At 49.2% G+C, this 13301-nt stretch overlaps 1 protein-coding gene across 1 annotated transcript in view; it reads right to left on the bottom strand.

Moving 5' to 3' along the window:
* Positions 1–1549: 1549 nt before the first annotated feature.
* ZFP90 (ZFP90 zinc finger protein) overlaps positions 1550–13301 on the bottom strand; it is an 87178-nt gene continuing 75426 nt past the window's right edge. The window contains exon 6 of the transcript XR_006680397.1: positions 1550–1602. The gene's annotated coding sequence lies outside the window, so the exon portion shown is untranslated. The remainder of the gene's footprint in view (positions 1603–13301) is intronic.

The raw sequence follows: 13301 nt of genomic DNA, 5'->3' as shown, positions 1-13301 counted from the left end.
ACCTCAGGCCAGCGGGATCCACAACTGTCCTCTCCGCAATCCTCTTACCTGGCATTGCCCCCTCCAAGACGCTCCCTCTGAAGACCTCCTGGGTGAACTTGGGTTTATGGTCATTCTGGTCCGTGACGACGATGGAGATGTTCATGGGCTCCTCCACAGAGGCACCATTCTCGGACACAGCGTGGCCAAAGAGCTGGGGCACACAGGGCTGCAGTCAACCAACCACACCCCACCCGGGCCCCCACTTTCGGTCCCCCTGGTTTACACTGGTTGACAGAGGCCACTTGCCTGGTACTTGGCGATCTTCTCGCGGTCCAGTGGCTTATTCAACAACAGCCAGCCATTCTCCTTCTCGATGGTAAAGACGCCTTCGGGCGGGCTGTCGGCCCCAGGCCCTGTGATGCTGTAGAAAATCTTGGTGCCTCTGTCATTATTAGATTTGAGCTAGAAGCCAAAGAAAGTGGCAACTGACAAAGGGACACACGTCTGATAATCGGAGGGAAGGGCCCGCCTGTGGTGGTGGCAGCCTCTGTGTTGCCTTTTTCAGACTCTGTCCCCACGACCGCAGGAAGGGCTCCCTCTGCGAACCGAGTGGTAAGAAAGCACACATTCGGCTTCTGGATAGAGGCCCCTACAGCCACCCATGAACAGGAGGAAGGGACAGTCGTACCTGATAAAGCCTCTGGGGGAAGGGACCCTTGCCATTCTCAGGGACATAAATGGGCGGGGCCACCCATTCTCTCTTGCGTCTTCGTAGGATACGTTGGGACGGCCAGCTCTTCCATGCCTCCTCCTCCTGGAAGAAGAGAAGACACCTTAACGGAGCTGGGCAGACCATCAGGCGCGCAGCCCCACATCTCATCTACAGGAGTGAGGGTCGAGAACGTCCTCCGTGCGGCTGTTCCAAAAGGAAACTTATGTGGAAACAGTCCAATGCTGACTTACAGACTACAAACAAACAAGCAACCCTCAACCCACTGCCATCCAGTCCACAGTCCAGTTCACGGTGACTCTGTAGGAGACACTCGAACCATTCGTTCCTGAGGGTCTCCAAGTCTGTACATCTTTACGGGAGCAGACACACCTCATCTTTCTAAGGAGTGGTTCTTAAGTTGGGACCACTGACTGTGGGTGTGGATTTTGTTATATTTTCACATATCGTCCCTCCCACCCCCCAAAAGACAAAAATGTGGCTAAGTAACTCAGGTTCATTTTCCCAGTCTCATGGGATTGGCAGTCCTATGTCAGAACTGCCTTCAATTGGGGCTTTAAGGCGACGAAATCCCAGGGACAAAGGGCACTGGATTTTCTAGGGTGATTACTGCCAAGGCACCTCTGTCCTACTGCCCTACCTCTGGCAGCCCCTCTGGGTAGCGGCAAGTGCTGCCCAAGGTAGATCAGCACCCATACCCACAGCTCTGGATACAACTCTGGGCTAAACGCAGCCTCCTTAACTTGGCTCACTGCAGCCACAAAGGCTGGGGACTCCTGGCATGTGGAAGTGGGGTTTCACCTGAATGGTTCCAGCACTCAGCACAGAGAAGTCCTTGTCGTCAGTGATAAGGAGGGCTGACTCCTGTTCAGGGCAGCTGGTGAAAACCACTGTGGGGGAGGGAGAAAAAGAATATTAGGGATTCTGGAAAACACCCCAGAAGAAATCATGCCTGATTAGGATCCTACCCCTTCCACCCAAACTAGACCAAGAACTAACCCCCAGAAGCTCCAGAAGGGAGGCTTGGCTTCCCCTCTCTGGACTGCAGTGTGGCCTGGGGGCCTACACTTGCTGTCCAAACAAGTTTCAGCTGGAGCTTCCAAGTGTGGCACAAGTGCGCGCGCACGTGCGCGCGTGCGCACGCACACACACACACACACACACACACAGGTGTCAGTGTCAGTATGTGGGCAAAAGCCCCTCTCATTCATGAGCTCAGAGAACCAAGATCACAGACGTCCAGCGTCTCCAAAGGCCACTGATCCACTTCTCACAATATACACAGAGGTGACACTCCAGACATCTCTGGCTGCCTCGTTTGTCATGCTCCTGCTCAGCCACCCCTTGAGCAAGCGCTCAGTTAGTTTTATCTTTACAACTCCCCTTGCCAGGCAAGCATTAGGCCCTTTCCAAGATAAGCAAAAGGAGGGTCAGAAGCCAGGTCAGCCTGCTGCAGCATCCAGGACCAGTTTTCTTACCTGCCCTCCCTGGGCCAAAGCATGAAACCAAGGAACCTGCTAAGGGCCCCACCCAGGGACCTACCCATCCACACTGCTGGGTGCAATGCTTTCCTTAATGCCAGCCCAGTCACTGGGACTCCCAGTTTGTTGCAGCAAAACAGGGCCCACAAGGCCAATCTGTGCCCTGTAAGTGCCAGAGCGAGACGTAACTAACTACCCATCCTTTAGGGAAAAGCTGTCATTTAGTCTCTGGTTATTATTGCTACTAATCTAGTGCACAGAGAATCCTCCTGTAAGACCAAGGATTACGGACGCGTATTGTTTTCAGCTACAAAGCAACATGGTATGATAAACAGTACATCCAGGTACACGGGGGTGGGGGTGCTTCCAAACGCTTGTGGGAAAGTGCCCTTACGTTTAAATCCCATTTTCTCACCAACTTTTCGAGGCCCCTTTGTATAGTATTTCTAAAAAGCAGAAGTCTAACATCGGAGTCTAAGATGGTATAACAGCTTCGGAAAACTCTTTGGCAGCAGTATAGACACGGAAATGGAATAGACAGACTACAGCTCGGGTCATCGGGTAAAGGGTGTGGGATTGGTGTAGACCTTCACCAAAGACACACTTTTGTGTGTGTGTGATCCAAGTGGGTTTTTATAAAGGATGGAAGATGTTTCAGGCTTTATAGTTAACTGAACACAGAACTGCACCCCCACATGGGGCAACCTGAGGAGAGAGAAAGGAAGGGGGAAGAGAGAGAGATAGAGACCACAGCATGGTCAAGCGGAAGGCTGAGGAGCCGCTGGGGGAAAATGAAAATCCAAAAAACACAATGCTACAAAGCGATTCCACTCTGATGATCTGAAACATTCACCCAGAGACATACACAAAAAGGTTCGTAGCAGCCTGAGTCTTAACAGCTACGGACATGGATCGAAACGAGTGTCACACAATGAAACAAACCAGCGACCACGGACGTGTACCCCCACGGATCCATCTCAACGTTAAGGGTTGACAAAAGCCAGCTGCAACAGAAGAGACACACTCAAGTTCCATGGACATGAAGTGCAAAAGCAGATCAAAGTCCAGACACCAGCCGCCTATTGGGGACTGTGGCCAGAAGGGGGAAGGAAGAGGCTGGAAGGGCTTCCCTTCAAACATCTGCCCCCCCAGAACCCAGTGGCAGGCAGCTCCCAGTGACAGCAGGCTCCTCGGTGGGAAGACTGGAATGTGCCTGTGAACAAGGGCGATTGCAATGGAAACCGGCCCTGTCTCTGGGGAGTCTTTCCACGCTGAGGAGTCCTGGCCTGACATGCTCGGTCAGTGGGGGGGTTGGGGTGGGATGTAGCCTGATTCAGCTGCAGTTCCCAGGGGCCACCAGGTCCCCAGCTTTGCAAACTCTTCCTTGGAGGAGTCTGGCTTTGCCCTAGGCTACGAGGACCTGGAAGGATATGTGGCCAAGTGAAGTCATGACAGTTGGAGGGCAAAAGTGAGCCAAGCGCTAGTTTACTCACTCGAGGGCCAGTCTTCCCAAGAAGCTGAGGACACATGCTGAGGCACCTGTGGGAACATGAGCTGCCCTCTCTGAGTCATGGCTATGTTGGGAAGCGGGCAGGCTTGAGGCAGATCATTCTAACTTCCTCCCAGATGCGTCCTGGCACCACTAGCTGGGATCACTGGTTTCAAAATGACATGATCGGAAACTAGGTTTCATCATTACTCCTCACCCTTCTACGTTTGCCTGCAAGGATCAGGGCAAGTAAGCTGGTTTCTGATGCTGGCTGCACATCGCGGCCAAGTCATGTGGGTGCATGAATGGGCTTGTGGCAAACTCTTTCCTGGGGCAAGCTGGTAAGCTCTGATGAGCACCTGGGGCCACAGTGCAGCCCTTGCGCTACAAACAGAGGCCTAAATCTAGCTCTTCCTCCCACACCTCCCTGGGCCTGAGACAGAGCCCCTGAACTGCTTCAGCTCTGGTCTCCGGACACGGATTCTGAATCATGAGGCTAATGGCGGAGAGGTACGTGGCATATGAGTATTTCAGCACTGGGCCGAAATGCATAATTCCTATATTCTTGGGAAAGGCGAGAGAAAGGGCATCAGTAACTTGAGGCTGTTTCTGGAGAAATGAGCAACAACAACAACAACAAAATAAGAGCACTCTGTAGCTGTATTAGCTAGAAAGACATCCAATGGAACTACGAGTCCCTGGCTGGTGTTCAAAGCTCCTCTCCAAAACCCATCTTGCCAAGCCTGGCTGCAGATCCTGAATTGGTGCCGCTTTAAGACTTGGGCAAGAGGAGTCGAGTCCCTGGGGTATGATGAGGCTGTTGGGAAAAGAAAGCGTTCTAAACGGACTTACAAGAACAGATGGATACTGGGCTGAGAACTCATTCTTCCAGGTCCACTGTTATCATCGACATTGTCTAGGTACCTCCAAATGCACACGGGAGCAGCACCCTTAGGGCTAGGTGCCTCTCTTCTCAGCCATGGCTTAGAGGTATTGCTATGTGGCCCCCATGGTCAATCTTACTGGATGCTAGGGCAAAATAAAACCTCTCAAAAGACAAGTGGCTATAAAGATTGAGTGAGTCAAGTGGTTAGGCTCAGCCAGCTTCACTGCTGGCCTCTGGGCATGAGTGAAAGGATCAGATGTTCTACTTTGAAGATGCGGCCAAATGGCAAACTGGGATGGCGACATGGCAGCATGAGGGGAAAGGGGGACGTTTCTATTCTCGCTTGATTTAAGGACTGTGGTGAAGAAAAATTTCTTAATCTGGCTCTTTTCTCCACATCCCTGTAACTCCCACTCAGCCACTGGGTAAGACTATGGAGATGGGGCATGTGAAACCTGGAGAGAGGGGAGGGGTCCATTTTGCCATTTCCCTGTGAAATGAGACATCCCCAGGCTGGAAGTGAGAATTCCCGGGGGCCATCAAGGAAGAAGAGCCACCAGTGGAGTGTGCTGGCAATCCCTGTCTGCAGTGGAGGAGGCAGCAGATGCTGGGCCACACAGAGATCAGAGGAGACCGTGAAACAGCAGAGGAGCAGCACAGAGACGGTGAGACCATAAGGCAGAGAGACAGGCGGGCTTCCTGACCCATGGAGGCAGAGGTCCAGGGGTCACATGGCTAAGAGGCCGAGGACGAGAGAGACGCTTGGCTGTTGGCTGAGGAGTGTTGCTGTGAACCCAAAGTGTATCATTAATGTTTCCTGATCCTTGTGGTAACCTGTTAACTTCTCCAATGATCCTCTTTCATTGTGGGTCTTGTCTGTGAGTTGTGTGTGGCCGGGGCAATGGATTATTGACCCTCGCAGAAAAGGAGAGTGCAGGGGGAGCGGGGAAGGAGGGGAAAAATGAGGAGCTGATGCCAGGGGCTTAAGTGGAGAGCAAATGTTTTGAGAATGATGAGGGCAATGAATGTACAAATGTGCTTTACACAACTGATGTATCTATGGATTGTGATAAGAGTTGTATGAGCCCCCAATAAAATGATTTAAAAGAAAAGGAGAGTGCTGTGGGAGGAATGATTGGTGTTAGAGTGATGTAAAGAAAGCTGGCAGGGCGGAGGTAGGTATGACCTCCGCCTCATGGCAATAGGACTTGCACTGGTGAGGAGTTAGATTGTCCTTCTCCTTTGAGGAGCGAGAGGGAGTTCGACGCAGCCTCCACATCGTTTTCTCAGGGACCTATGTAGCTTATACCGCAAACAAATGGTCTTTAGAGCTACAGGCGATCAGTCCCAACAGAAGGACAAAGAAGAGGATGGGTGAAAAAGAGGAAGATCCCGTGACAAGATGATACCGTAGCGGCATCATTGTGAGCACAGTGGACCAAACAGTGTTTCATTCTGTCGTGCGTGAGGGCATGTCACCACCACTACCACCTTCTGGTAAGGGATTAGGGTAAGGTGAAGGGGGAAGCTGTGTGGAACTGACTCGATTCTGGTATTTTCCTGAGTAAAACTACACATGGGGGGGTGGGGGGCGGGGGAGCTCACCAAGAAATACAAATGAGAACAGTGGAAAACTTAGAAAAGACCTTTCTGGCAATTAAGCGGCTTTCAGCAAGCCCTTTGACCTCGTGATTGTGCCAGGAACCATCCCAGATGTGACCAAACCACCTGCAAGGGTGCTCCTGATGGTTGCTTATAGAATTAAAAGAAGCTCAACAACCTAACTTTTCAGAAAGTCTAATGGAATATTTTACAAAATAGCATGAACGTGACAGCTGTAACATAAAAACACTAATGTTTCACAACAGAAACACACCCACCAGCCTCAGTGCCCAGAAGGAAGCCTGGCTCTCCCCCGACACCCTATCTTTCAGACCAAGGTAGACCAAAATGGTGGCCAGTGAGCAGTACCTGATGTGAGACCAATGGCGAGAGGTTGCCGGCAGCCTGCTAGGAGAGAGGTCTGCCAGAGGACCCAAGCAAGCTTAGATGATTCCACGCAGGAGCTGCCCCCCAGCCTGGCAAACGAAACACACCCCAGGCTGCCCCACAAGCTCTGATCAAAGGCTTCTTCCTCCATGTTGAGAGCCCAGGAAATGAGCACCCAGCCTGGTGTGGTCACTGGGATGATTCATCACCACAAGATAATCATCATAAGATAAGTACCACGAGGGAGCAGGAGCGGAAGCCCTTGGTGGGAGGCACTCTCCATCAGCCACTGGCAAAGTAACTGGCTTTACAAAGAGGACGGGTCTCTGGCTGAGAGTCTTGTCTCTGCTCCCCACATCCATGCCCAGATCAGTCAACTGATGGGACCACACCATGGGTGTTTGAGGCCCTCAGCAGGGAGCCCTTCTCCAGAAATAGAAGGTAAAGTCAGATGACTGGAGCAGTGAGGTCCCCTGAAGATCAGCCCCCCTGGGCAAAGACTTGTATGGAAAGATAAGGAAATGGACTTGTTGATCTGTTGAAAAATGGAGGGTTTTTCGTTTGTTTCGTTTTCATTGGAAAGGATAAAGGTTCTTTATGTGCGGTTGGCCAGCTAAGTGGAATGAATCATCTGATTTTTTTTTCCTCCATAGTAAACACGCTTTTGATTTGCAAACAAAAAGCAATGTTGTGAAAGCCCTGTGGATGCAGAGTGCTTCTGTGGGCTTCTCCTTACCCCAGGGGAGCTGGGCCTTCCCTTGCGCCCTGGAGAGAAGAGAAACCCAAGCCGGTGGCACTCACAGTGCTCTATGGAGAACCTGGCTGGCTGAAAGCTTGGCATGAGGCACACCGCCAAGCTCAGATGCCCACCCTCAAGCCTGAATCCGAAAGGGCCATCCCCAGAGTGTCTAGAGGACACCCTGGGAAATCTAGGCTAGCAATTGAGGGGGTTCGTGGCTCGAGGGGGTGCTTGCTGGTTCTGCAGTTCAGGCAATGAACTTTTAAGTAATTTCATAGTAAGCACTCAGGAAATGTAAGTCCTCATTAATTTTCCATCTCTAAAATGGGCACACACACATACCCAGGCTTGGTTAAGACCAAACGAGATAGAGCAAAGCATTTTTTTTTTAAAGCACAAGGAAGCATCAGCGATCAGGGCAGTGATTAAAAATAATAATTTCTAAAATAACAAAAAGATAGGAAGGGGATGGTCATTCAGAACTCCGATAAAAGCAGCAACCTACAGGAAGAAATGGGACCAGCGCCCAGAGAAGGAAGCTTTGGATATTAAATTAAGGTGACCGGATTTTAACATTGGTAAAGTGGGACACCATTGATAAAACTCATATCCTGGCAAAATAGCCACATGGCAGCCGAAAACCGTATAGCCTAGCTTGTTGTGCATTCTTTCCAAAAATTGGGGCTTTTTTAAAACACCGCGGGACGCGGGAAAAATTGTTAAAAATCAGGACTGTCCCACTAAAAGCGGGCGTCTGGTCACCTTATATTAAATGCAAAATCATGTCCCTTTCATTCAAGTCGCATCAGTTGGCCCTTTGTAGACAGTCAATACTTCACAATGGCCCAGAGCACCATAGCTGATAGGCTCACTTGTTAAACTTGTTCAAAATCCAGATGACCCGAGTCAGCCTCCCCATCATGCCAACTGAATCCCTTTCTGGAGGTGGAGCTTTAGGAAGGCAGTTTGACAAACCGGAAGCCCTCCAGGAAACCGGGCTTCACAAAGTGACTGTGATCATGGGCTCAAACGGGAGCAGACGGCGTAGGAGCAGCCAGTGTTTCCTTCTGTTGTGCACCAGTCACGGCGAGGGAGAATCGACAACACCGAACAATAATACCCTGGGGCTTGGCTTCTGAAGGCACTTGAGAGCAGCTCGTCCTCTCACCAACACGTTTCTATCTATTCAAAATCTCGGTAATCTGTCCAAGACCAAATCCATGATGGCCTTTTCAGTGCTTCTTTCCCAGCAAATGACACATCACACAGCAAGCAGCTCGAGGCCCACCGCTGGAGCCGGAATGCTTGGCAACAGGTTCCAGTTCTGCCATGGACCTTGGGCCTGTTTCCTCATCTCTAGAACGGGAGTGACGGTCAGAGTAGCTACCCTAGACAACAGTTAACACTTAGCCTCATGCCTAGCGTGTGGTGACCCAGCATCTTCCTCCTGGACCATTTCTCCCTCACATGCTACCTTCGCAGCCAATCACCAAGACCCATGCTTCTCCATCACTACCCAGGACTACCTTAGCGCGCACCACACCATCCTTACCCTAAATGAACACCAAACTCTCCATTTAAAAAGAGAACGCTTAGAAATGCAAGAGCGTGGTGTGTTTGAGGAGATGGAATGTGGCCATTTCCTTGCCTGAAACTTACCAATGATGTAGTATGGCTCTTAAACTGGAAAAAACAAAACAAAACAAACAAAACCTCAAAATCTTTTAATGTATTCAACCTCAGCTCCCACTTTCCATCCAGCCACATTTCCTCCTTGTAAATGTCCCATCCCATCTTTACAACAGGGCCTTCGCATGCGCTGCTCTGTATACCTCCCCATGTTTCTACTCTCACTGTACCAGCTATCGTCTCACATCTAACAGGAAAAGTGTCCCTCGCCTCTCAAACTAGATCAGTATCCCACTTTGAAAACTCTCCTAGCCCTCTGGCACTTTCCTAGAACTTATTACAACCTGTAACGATAGTTACTTACTAGTCTATGTAAAATACACCAAGTCTGTTTGGGCTTGCTCATCATTGCACCCCCACCCCTAGCCAAGTGCCTGGTACAAAACTGATAGGCACTAATTGTCAAGTGAATCTGACGCAGCAATTTCACTTCTAGGAATCTCGCTACAAACTAGTTCATGGCTAACAATACTTCTATGACCACAGCCATGAACCCCAATTTATCCACCCCAATACACTGCTCCACTAACTCATTTATCGTCACCAGAGCCCTGGTGGTACAGTGGGTTAAGTGTTGGACTGCTAACCACAAGGTCGGTGGTTCAAACCCACCAGCTGGCTGCTGCTCCAAGGGAGAAATGTGAAGCTTGCTGTTCCTGTGATTGACAGCCTCAGAACCCCACAGAGGCAGTTCTCCTCTCTCCTACAGGGTTACTAGAAGTTGGAATCAGCTCAAGGGTAATGAGTTTGATGAGTTGCAGCCCTTTGAAGGAGCTTTGGTAACATAAGGGGTTACAGTAAGTGCTGGGCTAAGGACAAGGTCAGCAGTTCAAACCCACCAGCCACCCCTCAGGAGCATGATGAAGCTGTCAGCTCCCATAGAGATTGCAAGCTTGGAAAGCTGAAGGAGCAGATTACTCTGTGCTATTGGACCACTGAGTCAGAATCAATGTGACAGCAGTGAGTAACAAGATCCCCATGATATGCCCATTTTACAGACGAGGAAAACTGAGGCACCAATGTTAAGTAACTCGACAAAGGCTTCAGTTCGTATGTGCCAAACAGAGTCACACCCAGGCAGGGGGCTCTAGAGCACCTACATTAGATACTACCTGTAGTTTAGGCAAACTTTAATTGTAGACATTTGAAATTAGGCCATAAAACGTTAAACAACAGTTCTCAACCTTCCTAATGCCGGCACCCATTAATACAGTTCCTCACGTTGTGGTGACCCCCCAACCATAACATTATTTTTGTTGCTACTTCATAACTGTCATTTTGCTACTGTTATGAATCAGATGACTATTGAGAAAGGGTTGTTTGACACCCAAAAGTGTCGCGACCCACAGGTTGAAAACCGTAGCATTAAAACCTCATCTTGTATGTAAAGTTTGAGGAAATACAAATCCTCCAAATGAAAGTAGTCCAGTCACAACATTCCAAAGCTGGGGTGATTAGTGAATTACAAGTCCCCAGTCTCTCCCCACCCCCATCAACATACATTTCACATGTGTTCCTTGGATAACTTAAGTCTTGAATCATGGGATCATGGGGAGATAGAAATTACTTGAGACCTTCATCGCATACTGCCTTGTACAAAGCACTTTGTTATAACATTTGTGTTTAAGAATGAAAAAAACAAACAACCACTCCTGGAGGAAAATATAAGATCAAAAATAAGTGTCTCCTGAAGAATGCAAAATGACTTACTCAGCAAAATGTTTGCTTGCTAGATTTTGAAATCTAAAGGAAAATCCTAGTTAAAAAAGTCTACACATTTCATTCTCAAGTTCTCCACATCTCTGGAAGCTAATGGTGATGCTAATGCATATGTTCCTTTACTTCTAAAGAACACAACTGAAAAGCTTTTGATTATGGATGGCTTCCATGCTTCCAAACAACTCATAAAAAAACATGTTAGTAAAAATGATGATTTTTTTATAAATGGTCCAGGAACTCTATGGTGTTCGCTTTGCAACTGGTCTGGAAGGTATGACTTAAACAGAAAGGCCCACTTTCTCTGGATGGGGTTAAGATGAACCGTCCACTCCATCACCTCTCCATGGCATATCAGTCTTTCCTAATAAGGTGATTTCTCAGAGCCAGATCTCTAAAAATCCAAACACTTAGCAGTTTTGATGTTAACTCCCCACCACCACATCTGTAAAATATAAAAATAGGGGACTGTCTAAATAAATCATAGCCCATCCACCACATGGAAGGCTATGGGGCTGTTTAAAACAAGATAGATGTGTATTTAATGGTCTGGAAAGATGCCTGTGATTCAATAAGCCAAAAAAGCTGCAGAATAATGCTTTGTAAAAATGGCATGGCATCTGACCCACTCGAACTTCAGGAGGGAGAGAAGATGGCCATCAGCGGCATCGGCCCCCTCGCTGACTCCTATCAGGCAGAGGTCAGGCATGGCTCCTTGTGTCCACCTTTCTGTCCATTCTGACACCAACCGTGGTTCCTCCGGCTGTGGCAGCTCGGTATTCCTCTGCTGGGTTCAACCATCCGTTGTGTGGCCACACAGAGCCCCGACAACACTACAAATGACGGGGCTTCTTAGGGAAGTATTGGGTTATAATTCATGATCAGAAGGCTTCAGGATGACTTTTCCATCAGGACTGCAGCTTCTTAACCAGGTCTGCAGGCAGACCCCTCTCTGGCCCTCAGCCCATCAGCCCCTCTGCACAGCAAGTGTTACAAAGCTCTTTAACTCCACCAATAAAGCACCGCACTCCACCAGCAAGCCTGAAGGGTCGCTGGTGGGTCAAGAAGCCCACCTGCCAATCTCCTGGCTCTGCTGTTTGCTTCTTGCCGTCTCCGCAGGTCCAGTTCGCTCACCCAGGTTAGAAGGAGTTTCTCAGCACAGGGACCCCAGGTGCAAAGGACACACTTCAAGACTGGTTCTTCCTTTCTGGTGGACCACCAGCCTGCTCTCTTATCTCTCTTTTGATGTCTTGTTAGATAAAGGTGCGACTCAAACAAGGGCATTGCTTGACTAGGGCTGGTAAAAGTGGCAATGAGAGTAAAGGCAGTGACTCCAGTCACACCTTCCGGTATAGTGGAGACTCGAGATGCATCCCACCCTAATCCTGCCTCATCAACACCACAGACACAGATGTCTGATTCCCAAATGGGAACATGACCATCGACCCAAAGGCTAGGATTTAGAACACGTCGTACAACGAAGGGTGATTACAGTCACTCACAACGTGGGGGACAGCCGTGAAGCATGGAGAATCAGGGCCTAGCCAAGCTGACTTATGACCCAGTGATCACAAGTCCATCCATGTTATTTACATGGTCCTCCCCACATCACTGTGTGGGAGCCCCAAAGACCACAACTGGAAAGGCCACGTGCAGTCATTCACTGTACCTCCTGTTTGTATGTGGACATAGTCAGCGCTTGTTTTCAAAGAGATCTCTTATGCATACACAAGTTTGTTGGACCGGAAAAAGGTTTACAGGGATTCACATTAAACCCAACTTATGGAGTAGACCAGGGAACAGGAGGACTTTCATTTGTCTATTCTGAATTACATCGACTGAGAAACAGTTTTGTGAATTGAGCTCGGCCTGCCTGGACCCCAGTCCAAGCTCTACTGCTTTACAGGGTCTTGGGCCAGGTACTCAACCGCTTCAGCTTTTCTCCCATCTGAAAAATGGGAAGCATTACTTTCCCAATAGGGATGTGACGAGGACTACGTGAGTCAATACGTGTGAAATGTTAAGAACTGTACACCTGTCATATAGTAAGTGCCATGAACTTTCATTGGGGGCGGACGCGGGGATGGGTCGGGATGGGACGGGGAAGATCTGTACCATGGACATATATTGAATGGATGAATTAAAAATCCCAACCAATGAGCCTTACATAAATGATATCAGAGTACATAGGAAGAGATGAGGTGTGACCAAAATAAAAGGCTCTCTAAGAGGCTGCGATAATCAGCCAGGCTTGCAAATGACTGTATTCAGCCAAGAGCAGGACTGAACCAATCGGAGGTTGGCTGAGTTCTAGTTGGGGAATGTCCAATTCTAAAAGCGGAAAAAAGACCATAAAAGACACAAAGAAAAAAAGAGAGAGAGAAAGAGAGAGGTCTTGCAAGCCTGGTGGGAAGCCCCAACAGAAGCAGACTCCACCGGGCGAGGGCAGGGTGTGGGCCTGGCGTCTTGTTCTGGCTTGTGTGTGGGGAGTCCGTAAGTAGCTGTTTCCCCCACTGCCTGAAGCTCCAACAAGACAGGGCTTGAAGCAAGAAGACAGCTCAGGGGCAGCCAGCCTGAAGCAAGACACCAGGGTGGTGCTC

This window comes from Echinops telfairi, unplaced genomic scaffold (assembly GCF_000313985.2).
Source record: "Echinops telfairi isolate 266 unplaced genomic scaffold, ASM31398v2 ScPeMD7_2291;HRSCAF=2852, whole genome shotgun sequence".
Classification (NCBI taxonomy): Eukaryota; Metazoa; Chordata; class Mammalia; order Afrosoricida; family Tenrecidae; genus Echinops; species Echinops telfairi.
The sequence above is the reverse complement of the archived record's forward strand: the minus strand, read 5'-3'. Positions and strand labels throughout refer to the sequence as shown.